At 43.7% G+C, this 26,055-nt stretch overlaps 1 protein-coding gene across 1 annotated transcript in view; it reads left to right on the top strand.

Annotated features, from left to right (window-relative positions):
* The window catches only part of si:dkey-215k6.1 (transmembrane protein 132D), a 237,956-nt gene that overhangs the window by 36,749 nt on the left and 175,152 nt on the right, over positions 1-26,055 (top strand). The gene's annotated exons all lie outside the window — the stretch shown is intronic.

The following is a 26,055-nucleotide window of genomic DNA, read 5'->3' as shown; positions in this document are numbered from 1 at the left end:
CACGCCCACGCTCCTGAACACACGCACAGGCTCGCAGTTAGAGATAGCCGGTTTGTGTCCGTGGGTCATCGCGCCGCCGTGGGTCGAGATTAAGGGATTTTCTGACAGGAGAGCTGCTCTTCCTGAAGCAGGGAGGAGGAGAGAGACACCGAGAGGTTTATGGAAGAGTCACTTTAAAGTCCAGACAGCGGAGAGCTCCACAGGCCCGTCTGCGCACCCGCATGCAGCGGCTAACTAATGACACCACCTGTCTGTCTTCATCACTGAGGTCACAGGTGAAGGTGACGTCACTGCACAATGTCGCCCGCTGGCTGGCAGCCTTGTAATTACAGGTGTGTGTTTTTTCCTTTTTAAAATTGACTCAACAAAGTCAATTTGACTCAACATTTTCAAAGGGTCAGTTCATCCAAATTACAAAAATGATATTTGTGGCACTCATGTCAAACAGATTTTTGGCTTCATTTGTAAAGGCAGCACTGTTTCTTTGTAATTCACAGACTTCACAATCAACCAGTTTTCACTGCCACTGTTAATGGTGAAGTGAATGGATTATGCAGTAAGACCGGGACACTGGTTCTCAAAAGAGACATTTCTGTTTTTTTGTTTTATTGGATGTTTTAATATCTACCAAAGAAATAGTCCCTTTAAAGCTGCAATAGAACACCTCTTAATGAGGCTCCAACAGAGAGGAGTGCTCCCTATTTGCTTAAATTAAATGTTGGGCGTCATGTGAACATAAAAACATAGCACATAACCGACTCTGGGGCAGTTTTAAGATGACGTATTTAACACTCTGATACAATAACGGAGACACTAAATAGAAGGATACCCCCCCCATTCAGATTCTCACAGCTGTTGAGGGATTTACCTGGCAGCCCTCTATCTCTCTATCACCATGTTGAGGATTAAGAGTAAACATTTAATGTGTGGACCCAAAAAAAAAAGCGACATGTGCGTGGAGAAAGTGGGAACCTGCCCAAGGAGGTGGAGTAACAGGGGGAATATGACAACAGGAGGCGGACAAGAAGCAGAAGAAGAGGAGTGAAGTGAAGAGAGGCCGAGGGGAGAGGAAGGGGAAATGTGTTGATGTCAGTTATAGAAGGAATGGCCCGAGGTTGAACAGAGAGCGGGCAGACAGGGAGAGAGGTATGAGTGTGTGAGTGTGTGAGTGTGTGTGTGTGTTGAGGACACAGGCTGAAAATGACTGTCAGATTTTGTTCTGCTGTATGTGTTTCACCGCGTGTGAGTATTTGTGTGTGTGTATGTGCAGTTTTGAGTCCAGGAGAGCTGCTGGACATGCCAGTGGACTGTTGTACTTTGCCACCGGAGGAGGTTAACTAATCCCCCGAGTGAGTGTGTGTGTGTGTGTGTAAGACAGGCAGCACTGTAGGGCATCACCTTGGCAGAGGTATTAAATCTTTTTCATCCTCTCCACAGGCTGTAGGGGAGGACCAGGAGACAGATTTACTCACACAGACACACACACACACACACAATCATGCACAAAACTGCTTTGTCGGACACACACTCTCCTGCTGCAACAGACAGAAACATTTTGCAATCTATGATACATACACACTTATCCACATGCCCAGTCGCATTATTACAGACACACACACAGACGGTGTCCGACAGCCTACTGGTTTCTAACTTAACATGCTCGCTGCTGTCACTTTGTGAATCATCCCCCTCTGACTCACACAGAAGAATCCAACCTGGCGTGTGCTACATATGCAGCGTGAGCAGGGACATCGGTATCTGGCGAAAAAATACCCCCCTCAAATTCTTATTTGGTTCTCCTGCAGATATTATCAAGCAGCCCCCTGGTTATTTGTGCTCATCAGTGTTGTAATAAACTGATGCACAGCCTCTGCAGAAGCCCCACATTTCACTAAACGCTGGCTGGGTTTTACTACAACAGTAATTGTGTTGTTGTTGTTGTTGTTTTAATCCTTTATTCAGTCGTGAAGCACAAACAGGGGCTGGTGCAGAAACAGTGGTTTCTGGTGTTGTTTTTCTGCTTTGCTCATAGGTGTAAGTGCATTGCGTTCTGGCCCTCAGACAGCCAACAGCACCTCAAAATAACGACAGAGATGCAGCATGATTTGCAATCTTTCGCTCAACACATGGGGGATAACTGTCAAATAGTGTGCCAGGTTAATAGTAAATACATCCACATGTAACTTCCATCATTTCTCATGTGTATAGGCTGATATAAACAGCAGACGATTGGCCATGTCCTTCAAATTCAGACAAAAGAATAATTTTGTGGCCAAAATTTAAGGGGACTTTTAAAATTGGACAGGTCATTTCGGCCCATTATGACACACCGGAAATTTGGAGCATTCAGCTCCAGACTTATGACCCATGTGTTCATGCCAGCTGTTTCCTGCCTTTCTGTCCTGTGCTTGTTGGAAAATGATCCGTCCTCCCATTAATGCGAGTAAATAGCTGCAGGATAAATGAAAGGGATCCTTTTTCACTCTGCGAGGTGGACTTTGGGGTCATTTTACCCACGAGAACACGTGCAAATGCGACAAACCCGTCCAACTCGTCACTCGACAAACCTCGTTGTGCATGCTGAATCATTTATTGCGTCGCTTCACGCTCTAGCATGCGCCATATGACGGCGGGTTCAGCAATATTATGAGGGAGATTATCAGGATTTGTTGCAGCTCTCAGAGTAAATGTTAAGTGCATGTGGATAAGTCTGGCCGTTTTTGTGTAGGCGAAATATACTTGAAATATGTTCTGCCTTCTACTTTCTAAAAAAGTGTCTGGGGAATAAACTCAGATTAGCTGTGTTTTATTTCTATGAGACATAAGAATGATGAGGGAGCGTGTGCAGCAGCTGTAAGGATGATATTCTTGGCATTTGACACATAAGCTGGTTTCTGGTTTTGAACCTATTTGGACCAAACGATACGATAAAGGGGAACACGAGTCCGGTGCTTAAAGCCGCTGGAGCCGCTCGGCGGTCTGGAAGGACAGAGGTGAAGGACATGAATGTGAGTAACCGGCTGCTTGTAACCGGCGTGCTCCTCAAAGCCCCGCTGCCTCGGTGTTGTATCACTTCTTGGATTACCCTGGAAGGTCTGTGGGTGAGTGACTGTAAGATGACATGGCACCGCAAAGAAGCTTAGAGGGAGATTATGTCTAATATTCACACGTATCAAGATTATTCCCAGATATTCAGAGTCGTGTTATCTCTCTGCAGCGGCACACAACAAAAACAAACCCCAGTACGTTAAAAAACAATGTCAGAAACTTTGGAACAAGTTTTTTCTATTCTCCCCTTGCCCCTGTGTTTTTATCATTTAGCTTACACTCGCTGCAAAGAAGGCAAAAATGTGGGCTGTCGTCTGTCAGCCTGGTCATTCTGTTTACCTGCACCTCTGTTAAGGTGATCAGGGTTTGCACTGCACTGATCATATATACAAATAAGACCAACGTGACTTCAGCGCGATCGCTCAAACTCTCAACTTGCCTGAATTCTTCCCGGAGTTTCGCCCTGCATATTAACTCGTGTTTAAAGAGGAAGACGTTAAAGCTGTCAAGTGTACACAACTGTGCTAATAAATGCTGGATTAAGGCTTCGGATTTAGAAGTTTACCGAGGATTCTCTACGTCTTTAGAAAAACTTTCTGTAAAATTGAGATAAAAGTGCTCATTGTTGAACAATAATACATGTATTTAATTACGTCGATTTTTTTTGTTTATTTATTTGGATCCTCATTAGCTGTCGCCACAGCAACAGCACATTGATAAATAGTGCAAATATGCTTACACACACATGGACACACACACGCACAGCACTGGTGGGTTTTAAGGATTTGCCATCACCTGAGCTTCCTCAGCTTCCTCCAACACCTACACGCTGCTGTGTTTGTGCGAAGCTTGACAGTTTGTTGGTATTATTTGCAACACAGCGACTCAGTTCCAGTACTGCTCCACGGTCCCATAGGACTGCATGTCCTGACCAGCAGACACACACAACCCGCTCGAACTGTACACACACAGCATCAGGCTAAATCAAACTGAGATGTCCATGTTAAAGGAATGTTTTCCTATTTTTCTGGAAAGATGTTTCGATTTCTTGCTGAGAAAAATGGATTGATGCCACTTTCATGTTAAATACGAGGCTAGAGCCAGGAGATAGCTTGGCTTCGTATGAAGACGAGCAAGAGGTGGAATCAGGTAGGCCGGCTCTGTCTGAAGTGAACAAAATCCACCTACAGCTGAAGCTCAACAATTATTCATCCTTTGTGTGTAGTTTCATATTTAGCTTAGATATATATTAGTGGTTTTGATCTTCTCTAACACAAATACATGTTGAACTATCCCTTTAAAACCAACTTTTTAAATGGTTGTGTTCTTGACAAGAGGCACATGTCAGGTCGCTGTCTATCACACCAAATTACAGGTACTTACGTGCGACAAGAGAAAATGCCTTTTCTTCTGCACGTTTCTACATCGCATCGAGTGGCTGTTGAGATTTTTGAGCAACTACAAGGCTACAAGCATCCATACAGTGGTCATGTTCAGGAGACGGTGACGCCCCGGTGAGCTGCCAGCCTGTGAGCGTGTTATCTGGTTGGCAGCTGCTTGTATAAAGCACAGAGGCACATGCAGAGGCATCCTCTTGTTCTCTCCTGCACTGTCCCGTCTCCCTGTGCGTCTCCGCTTTGTATCTTTGCACCTCATTTTCTCCCCCTATTTCGCTAAAACCTCCGTCGTTTTATCCTAACGGTCTTTTCTCTCAGTCCAAGTTTCAGCATGCTAACAAGTTGGGGGGTTTAAAGATTAAAAGGTGATTAAGACAACACTGGAGGTAGTTTCTACCTGCTGGGCCTCCTGCTGTGTTATCAAAGCTGGCCTTCTTGTCTCCTCCTTTCTTCTCTGCTGCTTTTTTCCCTCTCTTCTCATCTCCTTTGTTGCCTTCTGTCTTCCTCTCCTCTTTTCTCATTTCCTTTCATCTGTCCTTCCCTTCAGTCCCTCTTTTCATTTAATCTCATTTCCTCTTTTCTCGTCGCCTCCTGTCCTCTGCTTTTCTTTCATCTATCCTCTTTTTTTGCCTTTTCTCTCTTTTTCTTTATTCTCCCTCTCATCCATAATTTCCTCTTGAGCAAGAACAGCGGCTACCAAAAAAAAAAAGTGAGGCACAGCCTGTGTGTGTGTTTGTGTGTGTGTCTCAGCATGCTGGGCTGCTGTTGATGCTCCTGCTCTGACTATTCCTCTAAATCTTGTGACTGCTTGAAATAATGTGAAGGTTGACATAAGGTGATGGATACTCAGCTGGGGTCGTTCAGGCAGTGGAGCCCATTGTGCAGAAAAAAAACAGATGGGAATGTTTGATTTCAAGCCACTAATCACTGTTGTCTTGGGCAGCGCCGAGCCCTTGACATTGCGATGGCACCTGTCCAGAAACAGCGTTGTTGACTTGGCACACATGCACGAGAAGTGCTCCATTAAAGCCATCAGCTGAATGAATTGTACACACTTTGAATAGGGCTCATTTTTTGTGCGGTTTTCCATCTTCCAGCTAGCGTTGCTGCGATCACACAGGGGTTTTTAGAGGGGTAACAAAGCACAGTGTGGAAGGGGAGGGAGCCAGCCAGAAGCTGACAGAGCCAATGGGAGGATAATCCCCGGAAGAGACCACCCTGAATGAGGAGAGTACCAGATATCAGACTGGAATCATCCTCACCTTTGTTGTCACCCAGTTTGATGTATAAATCCTAAACAAAAACCAGTAATGTTGCAAATATCATCAAGGATGTGATCAAGCTTAATAGGACTTAGCAGGCAGTAATACGTAGGTTTGCACTACAATGTTAAACTGTACTACTCTCTGTGTGTGAGTACGTCTGTCTGTGCGCACCTCTGCTGAAATGACCGGTCCGACCGATTTAAGCCAATTGAAAAGTGATTCAGAGGCTAATCGGCAGTGGAGACGCTCATTTGTGCTGAAACATGAGGGTGAAATAACGATGAGCGGCGAGGAAAGAAAGCTGCAGAGAACACTGACTGACAAACTCAGCGAGATGTGGGGGAGAGATAGCGGGTGAAAATGGAATGGGGTCCTGAGAGAGGCAGATATGTGAATGCAAACACTGAACAACTTATCTTCAAAACTGAGATAGAGACTGGAAGACAGACAGAGGGAGAGAGACAGAATCAGATAGGTGGTGGTGGTGGTGGTGGGGGGGGGGGCAGAGCAGCCACAGCGATATTAAACAGTTTAAAATACAGAGGGCAGGATACTAATGAACAGAGAGAGAGCTAATCAGTGAGGCATGTTGTTAATGTGTTCTGTGTTTACAGTGTTGTGTGTGGGTGTACTTGTGTGTGTGTGTGCATGCATGTGTGCACATGTATATTTTTAGCTGTGATGATGTAGCTCAGTACATCTGGTACCCCTAGCCCTAGGGAGGCCAGAGCAGCCAAACACACACACACACACGCACACACACACACACACACACACACACACACACACACACACACACTCTCACACACACTGTCTTACTTTATTTCTCTCACTTTCACTCTCACACTTTTGTCTGTCACAAACAAACACACATGCATGCACCCACCAATGTGGAGCCTGCATATATTGCACACACTTAGATGGATATAATCACACATGCGCAAACAATACAATCACTCGCGCAAAGCACGCATGACCGCACATGCACTAGTACTCACAAGGTACACACACATGCGCACGCAGTGGTGTTTCCATCCAGTCGTGGGACATCACATAGACCTGCATTACACTAACCCTAACCTAACCCGAACCTTAACCGAACTCTGACCTTACTTCAACCTTAATCCAAGCCGTCATCCTAAAATTTAATGATTTAAGTTATGGGGATTCTTGTTTTGTCCTCATAGGGAAGAAAAATCCCCACATTGTGACTGTGTAAACAGATTTATGTCCCTACAGCGTGTGTAATACACATCAATACACACACACAAACACACACACCCGCTCACACAGTGTCCCAGCCTGACTAAGACAAAGCTCTCTAAAGGTGGAGAGATGTTGTTTTACTCCTTTTCATTTTGTTTTTGTTGGTGTTTTTTAAATCATTTCTTCCTTCTTTCTGTCTCTCTCCTCCTGAGAAAGGACTTAAAAGAATCTCTTAAAAAACTTTTAGAGGGCGGCCTCAAGGTCACTTTCACTGTTAAGTCGGTGTAAAACACACTCGCACACTGTTGTTGAGGAACACTGCAGGTGTTCAACAAATTTAAACTTGCCATCGAAATACTAATGTAGGTGATCATGTGGAGCTGTGACAGGGCGAGCACAAGGTCTGATCAAAGCTGAACGTGATAGGCTGCAACACCCGTCAATCAAACAAGCAAGCGTCCAAATATACGCCAGTGTAAAACGTTTGCTCAATGAAAAAATCAGCATCACCACAGAACACTCATCGGATAATAGCTGGAACACAAATTTAAGCTGAAACACAAGCCTCTGGTTTTTTCATTAACTTCAGCACAGATTCCTTTTGGTGTTGGCATCAATCACTCTGTGCTTTAAGGAACGCCGTCTTAAAGCACTTGGCTGCGGCCGCAGCGGTTGCAGCTTGGATAAAGCCAGTCCCTCTCTGCTCTCAGGATACTTTATGGAGAAGTGTTGACATAAAGCACCAGAGGAAAGTGTACTAAGTCCACCAGGGATACACGGCTGTCTTTTGTATCTATCTTTATGTTATGGAACAGGGAAGCTAAACATTGGGCTGAAGTTTTCTCTAAAAACCTCTGAGTATTGATTTTAAATGCCAAGCAGAAAGTCTTTGACACACAAATATGTGACACCACAGCCTCTATCTTTTGTTTCTACGCCTTCTTCCAAGGGATCTTTTTTCTGTCTCTTTTTCTTTTTTTCCTGGGCAAATCACATAAAGAATCTGTACAGCACTGGCTTCACTCCTCTGGTGCAATGCCAACTTATCGGAAAAAGGATCATAAAAAGCTCGTTGTTCTGCAGGATGCTAACGTTCTGTGCAGGAACTTCAATGTGTGGCCATGATAAGGAAGAGCTCTCCATCTACTGTGCAGCACATTTCAGCATTCTCCACAGCAGACAAGAAACCTCATGCACCATATTTCCTTCCTCTGCCCTCCTCTTCCTTGTTGTCCTTCCTTTCCCTCCGGCCTCTCTCAGTTTTGCCTGTTCGCATCATCCCAAAGGAGGCGGTGAGAGAGGGAGAGATGGAGAGAGGTGGTGAACGTTGGGGGTGATGGGTGTTAGTGTAAAAAGCAAGCTGTCCCCAAGTGGTCCGCACACACACACTCTGTATTGCACACACATACACATTTGCTGATTACACTCTTTTCCCATTGTGCCGTGGGGGTCACTCTGTGTTTGAACGGAGCACTGTTGCGACCTTCACACCACAGCTCTCCATCGAAAAGTTACAACGGCACCGCGAGGCAGCAGACTTTCAGTAAGGAACTTAGAACAAAGCAGGAACATGGTTGTCAGAGAGAAGTTAGCGTCTGCGACAGCCAATCCCCCCTCGACAATGAGAGGGTGAATCTAGTGATGACGAGTTTACAGATGAATGATCCTGTGCAACCTTTCATCCATCCATCCATCCTAGCAGTCTTGGCTTATTCAACATACAGTACAACCAGGAATCACTCAAAACAACAGTTTATGAGGCTTCAGTGATCCACTTTTATTTTCAGCAAAGTGCAATTTGTTGCTAAGCCAACAAACCACCTACAGACTGTGGTTTGGCAATGCTAGCTCATTAAGATCTCTCAGTTCTGTGGTATAAAATTAACTCTGGGACTGATAGCTCTGCTTCTCGTAACCAACGCAGAATGCCTGTAAACATCCGTCCAGCCGCGTGCGATCTCTTTTCAGGCCTCCTTCCCACCATTTTTTCTTCTTCCCATCACATTTTAATTCCATTCATCCTTTATCCGCGCAGCCATCCTGTATCCGTAGATGCATTTCAATGTCCAGTTTATTTTTTTATCTTATCTGTGGAGGTTCTCGAGAGCACTTGTATAGGAGCACAGCTGTGAAGTTTGTTTGTTCACCCGTATGTGACGGATTGGCATTCCTGAGTGCTTGAATGACTGAAAGCACTCTTCAGGTTGAGCCTTGGTTAGAGGTAAGATGTTTGCTTAAAGAAACTACAGCGTAGTTACACAAGCATGAGTCATCAGTACGCTGGTGCACATTTCATTCAAATATACTGTATGCATGCATATAGTTTCATCAAGCAGACCTTAAATACGCCGTCTTACCATTTTCACACCTCCTGAGCTCTGAATAAAAGTGCTACCACGTTTGTTTAAGCAAATCTTGATTACTATAATGTCTTGGCTGAAAATCCTGTGTGGGCAGCTTTGGATTAAAACAAAGAAAACACAACTGGAAAGCACGATAAAAGGATGTAAACAGAGTGGATGGCTAAATGTTTTCTCAGCGGGCTCACAGGCAGCCATCCATTCGTCAGCATTGATCCAGGAAAATCTCTTTCTCCCTCTTTCTCCACCTGGAAGTCAAACTCTGACCTCCTCTTTTCTCTCGCTCACCAATAAATACTGTCCAATAAAGCGCAAAGGACCTTAAGCATCTCAAATAACACCCAAAATGAAATGCAGTCTGTGTTAGAGTGTGCATATAAGTATCTAAGCTCAATCATGCAAATGCTCTTCCTATGTAATAACACTTCACGAATCCATACAGAAGATATTCAGTGCAGCTATTTCCTGTTTTTTCATTGCCTGTATCTCTATTGCGCCACATCTGTGTGTTCATGTTTGTCAGTTTGTCTGTTTGGACGGATGTCTCAGCTGGCAGAGCAGAGCAACATCACAGATGAGTCAGACAGGGCTGAGCTCGTTTTGACAGAGGGAGCGAGAGAGAGGGATGAGGGTGGAGAAGGAGAGGAGTCGCTGAAAAGGATGCAGCCCTAAAAAGGCAGTCATCAGTGCTTTTTTTTTTTTTCTATTTGTGCGTGTGTGAAAGGCAATCATGAGCACCGAGGTGTCATATTAGCCAAAAGTATAGCCCTGAATGATGCATCACATATTCTATTCACTGCAGTTCTTCAGGTGGGACGCTCTCAGAAGTCGTTTTCCTTACATGCACATTTCTAGCAGACGCAGGAATGCCACTTTTTGCTGCATGCTTACTCAACTCCTGCTGCACTTTGGCTCCATCCCCTCAGAGACTTTACTTGGAAAAGTAATTTTGCTTCTCAGTTGTCAGAAGTTATAAAAAATTATTCGGGTAACTAGTTCACTGAAAGATACAAGGATTTCTTTTTAAAATACGCCAACGTGCTCCGGCAAATGTTTCAAAACAGCCTTGTCTGCTGCGCTAATGGAGGACAGACTCGGGGCAAATGCAAGGGACCTCCACGGCAACAAGCACTTGAAGTCAAGGACTTTGTTTTTGCCCAAAGGTTAAAAGAATGTGCATTTAAGTAACAGGAAGTTTGAATAAGTATCGTCAAGAGTATTTGCCTGCTGAGGTCAAAGCTTTGCCTCGGTCCTATATTTAGCCGTCTCCCATTTAAGTGCTGATTATTATGCGACCAAAAAAATGACAAAAAGAGCACTTAAATGGAAAATGCTTGAGAGTGAAGGGTGAAAGAGCTTTGTCTTGTTCACTGAGCTCACAGGGGGGAATCCATACACAAGCCCCCCCTCACACACACACACACACACACACACACACACATATACACACACACACACACAAACGCACGCATTGGGTCCAATTTTCTCAAATTCACATGTGAATCCTCTCTTTGAGCTCTCCCCTCATTCTCCCAGTGTGCCTCCTCCCCGGCCGCACATTACATCAGTTCTGGGGGGAGCGTTTCTGGACAGGAAGTTCATTTAGGTTGAAATCATGTGTAGAAAACACTACAAACTGTTAGATGTATGTTTTTATTAGTAAACTGTATCGGAACTGTGTGTGTGTGTGTAGGTGTGTGCGTGTGTGTGTGCAGAGTTGGAGATGTGCTATAATTGGATGGCGTGTTTGATTCATGGTGGCTGGATGTTTCAGAGGAAGTCCCTTTCATCTCTTTATCACTCATCTAGCGCATCTCTCTTTTATTTTCTCTGTCATTCTTTTGTTTTCTCTCACTTTGTTTCTTTCTTCAACCCCCCATCATCCCCTGCGCTCTCCCCCATCTGCTTCCTCCCTCTCTCTCTCTCTCTCCCTCTCTCTCTCTCCTCTCTCTCTCTGTGCTTTCTCTCTCTTTCCTTTCTTCTTCTTCCTTATTCCTTCCTCTCTTCATTCCACCACCTCCATCTCTCTGTTTGCAGCTTGCCTATCTGCATGTCTGTGTTTTGGCTGTGTGGGCGCGATCCTGTCAAAACCTGCTGTGTGTGTGTGTGTGTGTGTGTGTGTGTGTGTGTGCGCGCACGTGTTTGCTTTGCTTGTGCGTTTGTGTATTTGTTGGCTGTGTGTGTCTGAGTTATGGGGATCTGTGTGTGGTTGTGGTGATATTTATTCTCTGTAAGTATGTCAGCATGCATTTCTGTGCATGAATTGTGTGTGTTTTCATTTCTGTCTGTGTGTCTGCGCCATGTGAGTACATGTTCTTGTGTTTGTGCATGTTGTGCTTGTGCGTCCGTGTGTTTGTGTGTGAGTGTGTGTGTATACCTCTTTCCTTTTCAGTTCCCCCGGTCTGTCAGGGTTGAAAAAAAATCATTTTTTGAAAATAAACTGCTTTTTCTTTCCTCTGGATGAGACGGAGAAAAAAGGAGGAGAGAAAAGTCGGCTTGTTTGATCGATTGCTAACCCAAAGCTCAGCTTTGATTGTACCACGCCTAATCAATGCATCCTTACAAGCATTTGCACGCTCACGCACACGCACGCTTGCACAAAGAAAAGTGCTTTGAGATTTTCTTAGCTGCAGGTTCAGATTTTCAAACGGGGCCGAGTCAAGAGTGTGGCGCCAAGTGCCTCTCACCCAGCTCCCTTCTGTTTCCTCTTCTTCTCGTGGTGGAAAACTTTCTAAGAAGCACTTTTAACTTGCCATAAGAGTGCTTTGTGCTTGTGAGAAGCCTTTGTAAGAGGTTATTTTATTATTTATATTTATGCGTTATTTTTCAGCAGGGTGTCTCTTGTATTTTAAATGGCACTCTCTCAACCTTTATGGCCCCTTAAAATGAATGGATGGCTACTTAAGCTGCTTGGGTAAATGTGCAGAAGGAGCACAGCAATCTTACATCACACAGTTTGTTTTAGATGTTTTGCTAATTATTGAGTCAGAGGTGTTTCCATCCTTCACGTTATGTCTGTGCACATCATTGGTCCTGTGTGTGTAAACCATGACTCCTCGTGCAGTGAGTTGGCACAACATAGCCGACGCACTTGACCCTGACAGCCCTCCCGAAGCATATTCCAACCAAACCCAGTCATTTGTTTCTGTCTGCTCTCCAAAAAATGTCTGACAGCCATGTTCTGCTCTCAGCTGCCATCTTTAATAAGGGCTGTAGCCGTTCATACGTATCTTCCTGTCAGCAGCACTCAGGGTAGGTAGATACATGCAGTCATCACGCCACACATAACAGCTAACACTTAGCCAACTGTTTGAAGATGCAACGTTTCTGCTCCGGTCCTTATGTCCTGATATGCCGAGATAAATGAGCAGTGCTTTGTGAATATTGCCATGGCAACTGAGTTTATGCAGAGTGTGCCACAACCACACGAGTGGGATAAGACTCGTGCACGCCTCAGTTAACAGTGTGATGTTATAGGCAGAGATTCAGCTGTTGCAGAAGTCATTTTAGTTAATTTTTGTGTGTGCCTGCTGAACTGCATGCCGCCTCACCACGAAGAGCATCAGGAGGAATCGAATTTTGCTCTTTTTTCGAGCTGCTGGAACGTTGGAGGAAGCATGTGGTGCCGTGGCCACTCTCCTGAGACACACTCAGACTGAGTGTTTCAACATGCTGATGTGGTTTTCCAGTCACTGAAGAATATAATACTGATATCATTCTTGCCTGTTCTAACGGACTGATGGTATCAATTTCAGGAATACATCCGGATTCAAATCAGATTCGTTTTGGTTGGTCAGTTAGTTAGCTGCTCAGGTGTTCACTCGCTAGTTTTAGACCGAAGCTCCCGCTGCTGCTTGAAAGTTTACAATCCTTTACATTTCGCTCTGCCATAGTTTCACATTAGCATTCCCCGACAATGACCGACCCACGTGCACCGAGCACACTCCAGTGTACAACAGACACCTGCGTTTACCGACTCACACATGCTCTCTCACAGACTCCCACACACACACACACACTTGCTGAGTCCTGACTGTGTGCCGGTCTTAGCCATTGAAAAAAAGCTTGTCGACAAACTTATTCCTCATAGTTTTTGAAAAAAGGTTAACTCTGAGGGACCAGAAAGAGAGAAACTTCTGTTCACTGTGTGCTATCCTAGCAGGAATTTGTGGCACACCTTCACCTACTTCCAAGGTGCACGGAGGAGGGAAAACATTGTTACTACAGTTGATACAAGTATTGCTTGAGTTTTGGCGTCTTCACACTGTATAATCCAACAGTGTTGGAATTAATACCTTGCATCCATTTTTCTGCTGCTTATCTGGGGCCGGGTAGCGGTGCCAGCAGGCTAAGTGAGGCAGCCCGGGCATCCATCTCCCCAGCAACGCTTTCCAGTTCCTCCTGGGGGAACCCAAGGTGTTCTCAAGCCAAAAGTGATATAGAACCTCTCCAGCATGATCTGGGTCTACCATAGGCATGCTTGCTAGTGGGATGTGTCCAGAAAACCTCCAAAGGAAGCCATCTGGAGGTTTTCTGGGCACGTCAAACTGCCGAAATACCTTGCAAAATTCACAATTTAAAATGTTTTTTATGCTGCCTCAGGGAGGTGTTGATTCAACACATAATTCAACATAATTTGTAATATTAAATTGTATTGTAAGGTGGCTCTGAAAAATTTACATCTCCATAAATGGGGTGGACAGAACATTAGAAACACCCTGGATTGAAATGTAGTGCAACACCAACGCTAGCTTAATGGCCCTAAAAGGCACCATTTTCTTTTCAACACACAAATAACTAAACAAAGAGTCCTCTCAGCAACATGGGATCGTTTTAACTAAGGGAGCATTTATTCCAGAGCGATTGCATTGAACTACAGTACAAAAACAAAAGCACGGACCTTATTTGTTAAAGTAAAGCATCATTTAAATTATTTTTTTCACATTTAGTACAGCATCTTGCACAATGCTGCAGCTCCACACACTTGGGAAGAAAAGTTGAAGACAGAGCAGGGGCCGACACAGGAGAGAAGCTCTGGCGGGATGTGATTCTAGTCCAGTGGGGATACTGACTTGTGGGACTTTAGTTACTATCTTTAGGCACAGAAGTCCCATTTTTAACAGTGTGCTGGTTGAGCAGCTGCTCCGCCGTGACCACATCCCGAGGAGGGGTTGTTTAGAAAGCCCGGATCCTGCTCTCTGTCCTACGGCTGCGTACGAGAAGCAGCCGGATAACGAGACTCTTTGTTTAGTGCTATCTTATTCAGTTCTGCTCTGTAAAGCCCAAATTGTCTGGAGTGCGGTATAAATGCATTAGCACAACTTGTACAGAGGTTAGCCCCGTACAGTTAGCGGAGTAATGCATAAAGTGCCGTACGCCCTGAAATTATAATTACTTAGCTCTCCTCCTCTCTCCTCTCCTGGCAGAACAAGTGGCTGAGCTCTCACATCAAAGCAGGCAGTGAGAGGATGCATTTCGCAAACAACAAACCTCGTGACCTTCTCCACCTCTTCCTCTTTCTCTCTCCGCCATTAAAGCTCTCATCCCTCCTTTTGTCTCCCTCGCTCTCATCTGGCTCTCATGTCCCGTATCTGTCTCACTCCTCTCCTCCTCCTCTTTTTCTGCTCTCTGATATTGGCCCGTAACCTCTCGTCCTTTCTTCTTCCTCCCTGTCCTTCTCTAAAAGTGTCATCTCCTTCCCTCAACTCTGCCGTTGCTCTTCTTTGTCACTGACCTTATCCATTTGACTGTCTGTCTGTCTGTCTCACTCACTGAATTGACACCTGCTTTCTGAAAATGTTATTTCCCACAATCCTAATGACTCCAAGACAGCTCCCAATAAGCCTTGAGGCAGGGTATTGCCACTGACAGGAAAAGAGAAGCAGGATGAGGTAAAACATGATGGGAGGAGAAGCGTCCGATATGAGAAATTTCAAAGCCGAGGAGGAGACAGAATGAGGAAGAAGAGACTGCGTGGAAGAGACAGTGTCAGTTTGTCCAATCGAGGCCCTGCTTCAGGTGGACCAAGAAATGCTGAGCTGACGGTTTTCCCTCAGAGAAGGACTGTGAAGGAGATGGGCAGAGAGAGAACGAGAGGGACGAAAGAGGACGAATGAGAGTCGGTTGCTGCAAATGGAAAGAGTGAGGGGGGGAGGGGATATGGGAAGAAACTTAAAGAGAGGAGCGGGCGAAATTGAAGCTGCAGGACTTGGGATGGAATTCTCAGAGGGGCTAAAGTGTAAAGCGGAATAAGCAGAGAAAAGGTAAAGTGAAAGGGACAGAAAAAGCAACCCCACCTTGCCTCCATAGCCTTTAGATGTTGGAAAACTTTTTCTAAACCCACAATTCTGCAAACAATGATTTGCCAGGTGTGCAAAGGCGAGAAAGTGGGCGGCTGTTTAAAGAGAGATCGTCCTAAAGTTAGTCCAAATCCAGCCCCTCTCTGTGATGCGGGGTTTTTGTCTTTATTTAGTCAGGTGACACTTTGTACTAACTAGTTCTCTTCAAGCACGATGACATAAAAGATCCTAACTGGTGAAGTGAGGTGTCAACTGAGAAGTCTGAGTGCAGCGGCCATCTTTGGAGCAACACATCCCCTACGTGAAATGCTTACTGGAATTCTAATGTAAAAGATTAGCAGATTGTTGCCAGTGTAACTGTATTATTTTTGTTGGAATGCTACCTATCGGTGAATTACTATCACACTTCATTGGTGACCTACCTCAGTTGTATAAAGACTTGTTTGTTAGTTCTTTGCATTGATTAAACCTGCTGCTGTGATTGTATCTTGAAGTGTTTGCATCAGTGGAATTTAGCTTTCCAATAATGTGTAGCATGAGTACAAACTTAAATGCAGTGTTTGTGTAAATAGACGAGTGGACCATTTAACACTGCTATGACCTGTGGGTATAATCTTAAGACCAGTTGGAGTCTTAAGATAATACTGTTTATAAAAAGTAAAATATTACCTAACCAGTAGCACACAGGTGCTGCATTTCCTGGTGTGAGATTCCAATTTTTTTAATTTTGTCTGACTACTAAATACAGAGGGGGATTGGTGATGTGCCTGTCATAACTACGGAAACCCAGCCAGTGACTATATGAAAAGGGCCATGGCTGTCAAATTGTCATTTAACACCGGTACAATAATTGCACAATGAGGCCTCCCTTATATAAACTTCTGAAAAGAGCTTTTCCCCGCTTGCAGACTACATGTAAACAGCTTTTTCAAAAGGGCATGTACTGACAGGACTCTAATTCTTCTTTTTCTTTCAACATTTTAGCTGCAGCACTGACATGTTTCCATTACCAGGAACCCTTAAAAGTAACATAAGATGAGAATCCTTGTAATGACACACGTAGAAAGAAGAGGAAGTGAGGATATCTGCTGAATTCTTGAAGCTAGCATGAGCGACAGATGGGAAGCAGGAGCGAAGTACCATGATTTATAAAGATAGTGGACATGTTACTGTTGTGATTTGATTATGTAATCCTGTTACACACTACACTTGTTTTTGCATAAAAGTAGTTCATGGAAACAGCCCCGATTCACACCTTCTTTTGCCATCTGTTTGAGAATTTCCTAAAATTTCTGCACTCGGTTGAATGGCAACAAGACAAAAACCCAGCAGAGAGGTGAGAGACGGAGAAAGAATGTGGGACATTAACAAAGAGGTGATGTGGGAGGTAATTATGTCTAAATCTACCCTTGCAGAAAAAAGTTCCATCAAGAAAAAAGAGAAGGAATAGAGAAGCTGATTAAACCAATTTGAAAGAGAAAAAAAGACAGTGTGACAAGTCTGACTGAGAAGTACAAGAACCCGGCAGCAGAAAGTGGCGAGAAAGAGGCGAGAGACAGACAAGTTGGGGGAAAGACCATGTAATGTGTGGAAGGCATGGACAAGGTGATCATTCAAGCATTGCCCCCGACATTATTGGATAACTGGATTTCTTAACAAGTAATAAGGCAGCTGAACCTAGAGAGAAATGGAGCAGAGATGCCAACAGAGAGATTTTCCTGCTTCGCTTCGGGCAGGTCATTAAAACAGGCCCATGCAGAATGATGCAGGGAAGGCAGGGGGTATTTTCTTTTAAGCCTCAGTGAGTGGGAAATGTAGTTGGCAGACGCAAAACATACCAAATATAACGCTGTGGTAAAACTATAATTATATCATGGCACATTACACATTTTGCGTTTTTTTTAACCCTCTGGTTTTAAAGCATTCGTGAGGCGGCCTGAAGCTTGAGTGTCACATTGAGCGTCGGTATCTCTTCAAAAGAAGAGCCCCTTTCTTGTCAGATGATATCGTGCATTAATTGATGAATGGGTTTGTTTGCTTCCAATCCTTCACTTTCAGTTGATTGAGAGGTCCACGTCGTTCACAGGAAAAGCTGTGATCACTGCGGGGTGACATCATGCGTCTGTGCCTTCCAGAACTGTCACAAATCACCGTTGAAAAATAAATACGCTCAAAAACGACTTGGGTTTGGGTTAAAACGACTACTTTGTTAACACTTGGGGATTCTTGGTCATCGTTTTTACCATAAAAGCATGTGGTTGAGGTTAGGGATCGACCCTGGTCATTGTCTTTAAAAAAACAACATTAACTCGTGGTTGGAAATTAGCAGCGGGCTCCCATGGTACAGTCTTTTGATTTTTTGACCTGTCCATCCACCCAACCACCTCTGTCACCTTACTTCCTCCTTTGCTTGCTTCCTTTGCAATTATCACGGTTGCTGGAGGGTAAAGTATGTTGTGTTGGAGCACTTCCTGAAATCATGGTGCAGACACATGGAAACAGCAGTTGACAATGCAACCTCACCACAAGGTCCGTTCAGTCTTTGGAGCCAAGTAGATGAGAGGAATCCATCCGAATGACTCACTGTCGTGGTGTTTGCGGCTGCTTTTAGCTCACAAGACGGCTACAGTATACTGGCGTCATGTTATCCTCTCGTTAAATCTTTGACCAAACCAGCTGAGGTGGTATTGACTTTGGGGTACATTACATCTGACTGGTGGAGCTGACTTCAGGCTGATGGTGCATTACTTCTGATTGGCAGGACTGACTATAAGCTTGAGGCCAGTGTTGCATCTAATTGGCGTAGACAACTGCAGGTTCTTGATTCACTCACAATCACTGCACCCAAGATGATGCAGCAGGGGCAAGATACAGTAGCATGGCAGCATAATAAAAGCAGCGATGAAGATTGTCTGCAAGCTACGCTTCAGGAGCAAACGTCAGTCTGCATGTATTTAAGCCTGGTGTCTTAGCCCAAGCGTTTGTGTGATTTAACCGAATGAGTCAGTGATGATTTCTCTCTGATCAAATATCTGAATGATAATGATGAACCGTCTTCTTCATACAGTTTGAAAGTTGTAGATCTTACAATATGTAGGACAGTGTCCATTGTGACCTTGGTTGGGGTGTGTTAATCAGCTATTTGCAGCTATCCAAACAGACTCGCTCCCTCTCTCGTTCTGTCTAACGCACCGGTTTCCTCTCTTTCAAGTTCTAGTTATCTCCTCTCTCTGTTGTGGCTGTCGCAGTGTTTTGTTTTTCTTTTCCTCTCTTCGTCGCCTTTCTGAAAAAGAAGACGAAGACGGCAGACAGGTGAAGGGCAGCGATGGAGAAGAGAGAGGGGGAGATAAAAGCGTTCATAGAGCGGGAGGCTAAAAGAGGAAACCGGTAAATTTAAAGTGGATAAAAGGAGTGTGCATGGACGAGAGGAAGGAAGGATAATAGAGAGGTAGAGTTAAGAGGTAAAGAGAACAAGTGTTAAAAAAGTGGGATGGAAGGGTAAAGAGAGGGTAAGCCTTTTGTGTGTGTGTGTGTGTGTAGGTGGCTGTAAATAGATCCAGCTGAGCAATATGATGAAGTTAATACAGCAATAAGACTGAGGAGAGATGTAGGTGACAGTATGCATGTGAGTCGGTGGGCTTTTTCGTCTGTAGGTGTTCATGTAACTGTGTATTAAAGTGTGTTTGTTTGTGTGTGTGTGTGTGTGCGTGTGTGTGTGTGTGTGTGTGTGTAAAGGATGCAGGCACAGGAAGATGAAATGAAAAGCCAGTTAAAAGCCATATTAGCAAGTGCCTTGAAAGCCAAGTGGCAGCTTCTATACTCCATAACCACACACACACACACACAATCCAGACACACTCATACACATTAAGCACATTAAATCAGCTTTAATCATACAGCATAATAATGTGTGTGCGCGCCTGAGCGTGCGTGTGTGCTTCCGAAAGGCCGCTTAAATGTTGATAATGACGTAGTCTTCCACAGTAATAGATCTGTCATTCAGCACAATTAAAGGAAAACACACACACACTTTCAAGAACCTTCTTTGTCTGTCTCTCCTCATGATACACACACACACACCCACATCAATGTGCCATTATCAAGTCATCACATTCTCAAATTGAGGAGTGTGTTTGCCGTGCTGTCACATTTCCTTTAATTGGCATAGGCGAAAAGCACACACACACACACACACACACACACACGCTCATATTTCTGCACATTTCCTTTTGAATTGTGAAAATGTAATACTTATATTAAGGATTAGGTCACAAGCTGTCACATTTCCTCCCCAGTTATAATTAAGGGTTATGTAACACAATACCGCCAGACACACTGCTAGGCTCACCCACTCACAGAAACATGCACTCATAGGCACAGACGCACACTTTCACACGCGTCCATGCACACAAGCGTGCATCCCCCGCACACATACAGATACACACGCGCTTGAAAATAAAAGCGCACGCAGAAACACACACACACATGTTGAATGGAGACAGCGGATGTAATGCATGCTGCCTCCGGGCATGAGAAGCTTCTGAATTATTGAGACGACGCCCTGAAACAAGTGGTCACACGCAGCCTTGCACACAAACACAGCAAAACACACACACACACACGCGTGTTGTAGTAGTATTGGATGTGCATCATGGGCTTTTAACACCAGTTAAAGAAGCCTTCAGGTAGCAGTGGAAGCAGACAGCCAATGATGCTGGATTTTCACATGTACTCATTTACTGTATGAACAACACTCCAAATGACACCAGGCCTGGAAGTGGAAAACATGCAAGTATAATCCATTAGCAAGGGTAGCGTTCTGCTTAATGACAGCGCTCACCGTACCCTCGTGACGCTGGAACCATACACACACTGAAAGATAAAACAAGGATTTTTTAAATCTTTGATTACTATCGAGCCACAAAATCCACTGTCGCCTCGAGCACAATCGCATCTGAATCGCAATCTGATTTTTGACCTTTAGCCAGGAATGTTTTATCATCCTTCTAAAGCAGCATTTTACAAAACCAATTGGTTCCATCATGTGTAGCGTTGAAGAGGGGCAGTGTAATTCAAACTACGCCTAAAATAATAAAACCGTGTCACGCTACATCAAACACAGCATGATTTCTTTAGTCTTATACACAAAGTAAAAACGGCAAACTGATCGCGTCTAATCTACGTCGAAGGCAACAGGTTTTAATGAAACAATAAAATTCAGTCGGCTTTGGCTCGCTCGTTTAGATGTTTGACTAATTGGATGAGAAGTAGCATTTTCAAATTGTTCATTGTTCAAAAAGTGGGACTCAACTTTGATAACGACAGGCACCATACTGAAACAGTGCAGTCACGCCTTTACACCCTGTGGACCAGCATTTACGGCTTTCCCTGTTTATTTTTTTAGCCAGTTTCTATGGTCAATTTAATCATTTTTATGGTGCTTAAATTCAGCTGATCAGTGTAATGCTTTCAAACACATTGTGAAGACGTAGCATTCCTCCGTCGTCTATTCAAATCTGACTTGTGATGTCTCTGAACCTATGAGACAGGAGTAGAAGAGAGTGATAGAAAGATGGATGGATGTGAAGATTGGCTTTCAGCTGGCGAGTCAGGGAGACAGGGATGGGGGGTGAAATAGTGAGAGGGGGAAGAGTTAGATGGGTGAATAAATGGGATTTCAGTCTAGTTCCAAGCCATGGGAATATGAAGGGACGAAAGAAGAAAAGATGGAATGACACAGACATTGAAATAAAGAGACATGGGTAGATAGACGGTAATGGGGTTTTGCCCAGTTCAAAACTATGGCAGTGAGAGAGAGACAGAAAGGGAGAGAGATGGAAATGGATAGATAGATGATAATGGGATTTATGTCGAGTTGTAAGCCTTGGGACTAAGCTTCATGTTTGTTGTGTGCTGACTGACTGAAAGCTGCTTATAGTGCATACACTGCACTAAGCTGAATGTTACATTCGTTATTTACGGTAAGCCTGCACAATACTGTGCAACTGCACATTATGAAGCAGTGTCATACTGAGGGAATGTGAGTGACTCCCTTATATCTGATGCACAGCTGATAAACTTTAACAGTTTGCATTCGGTCAGTTCTACTGCAGCTACAGTATATTTATGTGAAATATGTCTATAAACCCATGCACCCATACATTCATCCATCTGGATATTTCAACAATCCCGTCAATTCCTTGCCCTCACTTGCATTTTTCTCTATGTTCACCTGTTTTGTTTTATTCATATGCATTATGTAACACAAGCAATAAGGTGTATACATAGTTAAAAACAAAAACAAAAACAAAAAAACCCATTGCAGGTGGTACAGGCTCTGCCTTCTTTTCCTGCTGCTGGATGCCTGGCTTGTATGAGTCACTGGTGAGAGACAACTGAAACAAGGACAAGTACATTGGTCTACTGCTATAGCAACTGTCCATTTTCCCCTGCCATCAGAACACTAGTTACATGTTTTAACTCCAGCTCTATGATCACGGAGCAAATTACAGCAGATCCGAGGCAGACATTTGTCACCCGATGCTTTTGGCCACAAACTACGATGTGTGTGTGTTTTTTTCTAAATATAAAAATAAACAAAGGAAAAAAGAAAAGCCTTTCCTTCTTTTTATACACAAAACATCCAGTCGGTCTGGTAAATGGAACAGAAATACACATAGCTCTGATTTCTGAAGCTAGTAAGCAGTCTGGATATGAGTCACAGCAGGGAGAATTTGGGCAACAAAAATCTATTAAAATCTCTTTGCTAATGTTTCGGAGGTTAAGGTTGGAATAAAACCTGTTTTTGATCGTCAGTGACCTCCCAGCTGCTCCACACCCGAACTTTCCCTCACCATATGTTCAGAGGGAGACAGGAAAGTGTATACTATACGGCAGGAAATCAAGGATCTTGAATAATTATAATGTGGAGAGAGCGCAATACTTCATTTGTTCATAAATCTTGTCAAACAGCTCATAGTTGAATGTCTGTGTGTCCTCTGTAGGTTCCATAGATCTTTTATGTGTGTGTGTGTCCTGCCCCTCCTAGTCTGTGAGGTCACACACTCAAACCCATGGAAACACAGTAGCATGGTAAATTTCAGATTTTGCATACAGTGTGTGTGTGTGTGTCGAGGTTAGAAGTTAGAGGACAGCCAATATCAACGCTCCAGGAGGCCAGAGCGAGCACTGATCCAGAGATGGAGAGAAAGGCAGTTGAGACATTTCACAAACCTTTGTTGCATGATGACAGAGCGCATTTTGCAGCTTTCATGGGGCTTCTAAGACTGAGATGAAACAGCAGTTTTTACACCATGGTAAGAACAGAGAGCTCCACAGCTGTAGCCACTGAAGACCCCCCCTTTACACGTTTATTCAGATTTTCACATTTTATCATTTGGTTATTTCAGCAGAGGCTCGACTTTAATAGGGAATTCGAGTTCACCAGTCCCACACACACACACGCACACACACACTTACACATAATTTAGTCCTTTAGTTCTTAAATCAGTTTTCAGTTCACATGAAGGACAGCAAAAAGGAATGAGACAAATGTCCCTGTCTCTGTCTCCCTCCCTCCCTCTCTCCACAAAAGAGAAATAAATGGCCTTTGAATCATTTAGCAGAAACAGTGGCTAACCTTCCTTTCCTCTTGCTCTGCGTTCAGATCCTTACTGTTAATAATTGAAAACTATGTGTCTGTAAAGGGGAGAATATACCTGTGTCTCAATGTGTGTATCTGTCTGTTTTGGTTCGTGGAAGTAAAATTGTGTGAATAATTGATGTTGCTGATTACAGATATTCATAGATTACTAACAGCTACCTTGTTTGTATAAATAATAATGATAATAATAAAAAAAACAGTGGTATTGACCTTCTTACCTGACACTTGGCAAGAATACAAATTAGTTGCTCCATAAAATGCAGTATTGCTTAGAATAATTATTGAAATATAATCAAATTATATTATTCAGCCTCAGCTGAAGTTGGTGAAATATAGTTCACTGATGCTAAGTCAAGTTTGTCTGAAGTGTACAAGTTAAAACAAGTAGAAATCTATCTAAACTGTGTTGAGCCAGAGTTCTGTCACTTTGTGCACACACATAGGCTTTTATTTGCTGTTGGCAATCTCCAATTACCTTAATTAATGGTTGCTAGTTTCCTGCATCTGAGGCCACAGGGCTCTCAGCCAATCAGAAATCATGTTGCGTCCTCCTAATATCTGATAGCTTGACAACACAAACAGTGTGTGTGCGTGTGTGTGTGGTCAGATCTTTGTGTTAGTATATGTATACCTGTATATGTGAGTTTGTAGGTAGGTGTTATTGTGTGTGTTGTTGTGACAGTATCTGACTGCATTGGTCTTGGTTTGCACCTGCATGCAAGAATGTGTTTGTATCCTTTGTGTGTGTGTGTGCACGTGTGTGTGTGCGTGAGCGTGCGTGAGGAAAGGTAGGATTACCAGCTTGTTGTTGCGAGATAGGGTAGGATTACCAGGAGAGAGAAACAGGGGAAGGAGGAAAGCGAAGGCAGGAGGTGTGACAGGAGCTGTGATAGAGAAACAAAGAGATAGATGATGTGACAGTGAGTAGGAGGAAGTAAAGTTGAAAAAAAAGGAGAGAGGCGGGAAGGCCTTATGAAATTAGAGAAGGCCATAAGAGGTGAGGTGGTGAGGAAAAGGCAGGGGGAGACAGAGGTTGACCGGTACATGAGGTATGTGGCCACTGCAGGTATCATCCTCAGAGGATGCTTTAGCTGCTAATGCAGACAGATGCAGGATGAGAACATACAAGGGACAAAAGGTGGTGACGACCACTGCTGAAAAAAAGGAATGAAAGCTTGATAACGGTGGGGGAAGAGCTCCTCTTCTTTTCTTCGGCTGATATGATCTAGAGGTGTAGTTTCTAGCGTGGCTCTTATTTAATGAACTCCATGTAACAAACACTGGGCTGTGGTTTTGGATTAGATTATCAGTGATTACAGAAGGTCTATATTGCACTTTAATTAGTAGGAGTGACAACAAAATAGCGTGTATCATTACTACCTCCTTCCCTCTCATGAAACAAAACAAGGACAGAGGAAGTGGTTCAAAAACTCTGCGCTGGTGCACCAACCCTGGGAACCCACAAAACAGTGGGTGCATGTTAAACAAGTGAACCGTGGCTTGCTAAAAAACACAGGAGTCACAGTGTTCGTCCAAGTGAACTCTAACGAAGAACAGCTTGTAAAAGGTCTGAACCCTCATCCCGACCAGCTGCAACGCTCATATGAATGTTCAGTCCATCCCAAAATCTCTGAGAAGTTAACAAACACACAAGCTGCATTGATTACAAACTGATGCACGTGAATCTTGTATCCAAAAAGGGAGCCAGAGGAAAGGAAACTGCTGTGTTTGCAAATCACGACATGTCATCATGGCCATGTTGAAAATCATGTTAGCGGGTAACTCAGAAATATCTCCAGAGTGAGTGCGTGTGGACAGTTGTCTGCGGGTGCTGCAAAAGGTTAATCTTGTTGTATACTTATATTAAATGGATAGAAGCTCTTCTCAAAAGAGAAATATGGATGAGAAAATAACATGTGACATATCGACCGCTCTGCTTGTGTCTCTTTTTTTGAATGCATTTTAATGGCTATATATATTGTCCCTCTCTTCTCTTACAGCATAGTTAGGTGTCACTGGCTGATTTGGAGTTCAGTTGTGTTACTCTGCTGTTACTGGTAATGTTATTAGCATGGTTTATATGAAGAGATTTGATGAAGAGTATAATATATATATATATATATATATATATATATATATATATATATATATATATATATATATATATATATATAGAATAGGAACATAGGTCTTCCACCTGACATGCCACCATTAGGGGAAGTGGAGCAGAGAAACAAAGTATTCCAAGAGCATGGCGCAGGGCAGGAGGTGTCTTCATCCCTAAGGAGAAGGAGTCATCGGACCTTAGCCAGTTTCGGATGATTTCTCTCCTAAATGTTGAGGGAAAGATTTTCTTTAGTATCGTAGCACAGAGGCTGGCTAATTACTTAGAAAGGAATGGTATGATAGATACGACAGTGCAAAAAGCAGGGATACCAGGATTTGCGGGATGCTTAGAGCATACTAGCATGATTTGGCATCAGATTCAGACAGCTAAGAGGGAGAAAAGAGACTTGAATGTTGTATTTTTAGATCTGGCTAATGCGTTTGGGTCAGTGCCACATAACCTTATTTGGAGTTCCTTTGACTACTTTAAAGTGCCGGAGATAGTTGTTAACTTGGTGAAAGCATATTTCCAAGACATCAGACTGTGTGCAAGTAGCGCAGAGCTCACAACAGGCTGGCAAAGATTGGAGGTTGGTATTATGGCAGGATGTACAGTTTCCCCGCTAGCTTTCACAATGGCTATGGAGGTAATTATTAGGGCTTCCAAGTGGGTCGTAGGTGGGGAGAGACGGCAGAATGGAATGCGTCTTC

The sequence above is a fragment of the Chelmon rostratus genome, chromosome 5, assembly GCF_017976325.1.
Source record: "Chelmon rostratus isolate fCheRos1 chromosome 5, fCheRos1.pri, whole genome shotgun sequence".
NCBI classification, from domain to species: Eukaryota; Metazoa; Chordata; class Actinopteri; order Chaetodontiformes; family Chaetodontidae; genus Chelmon; species Chelmon rostratus.
This window is presented reverse-complemented; position numbering and strand designations above follow the sequence as displayed.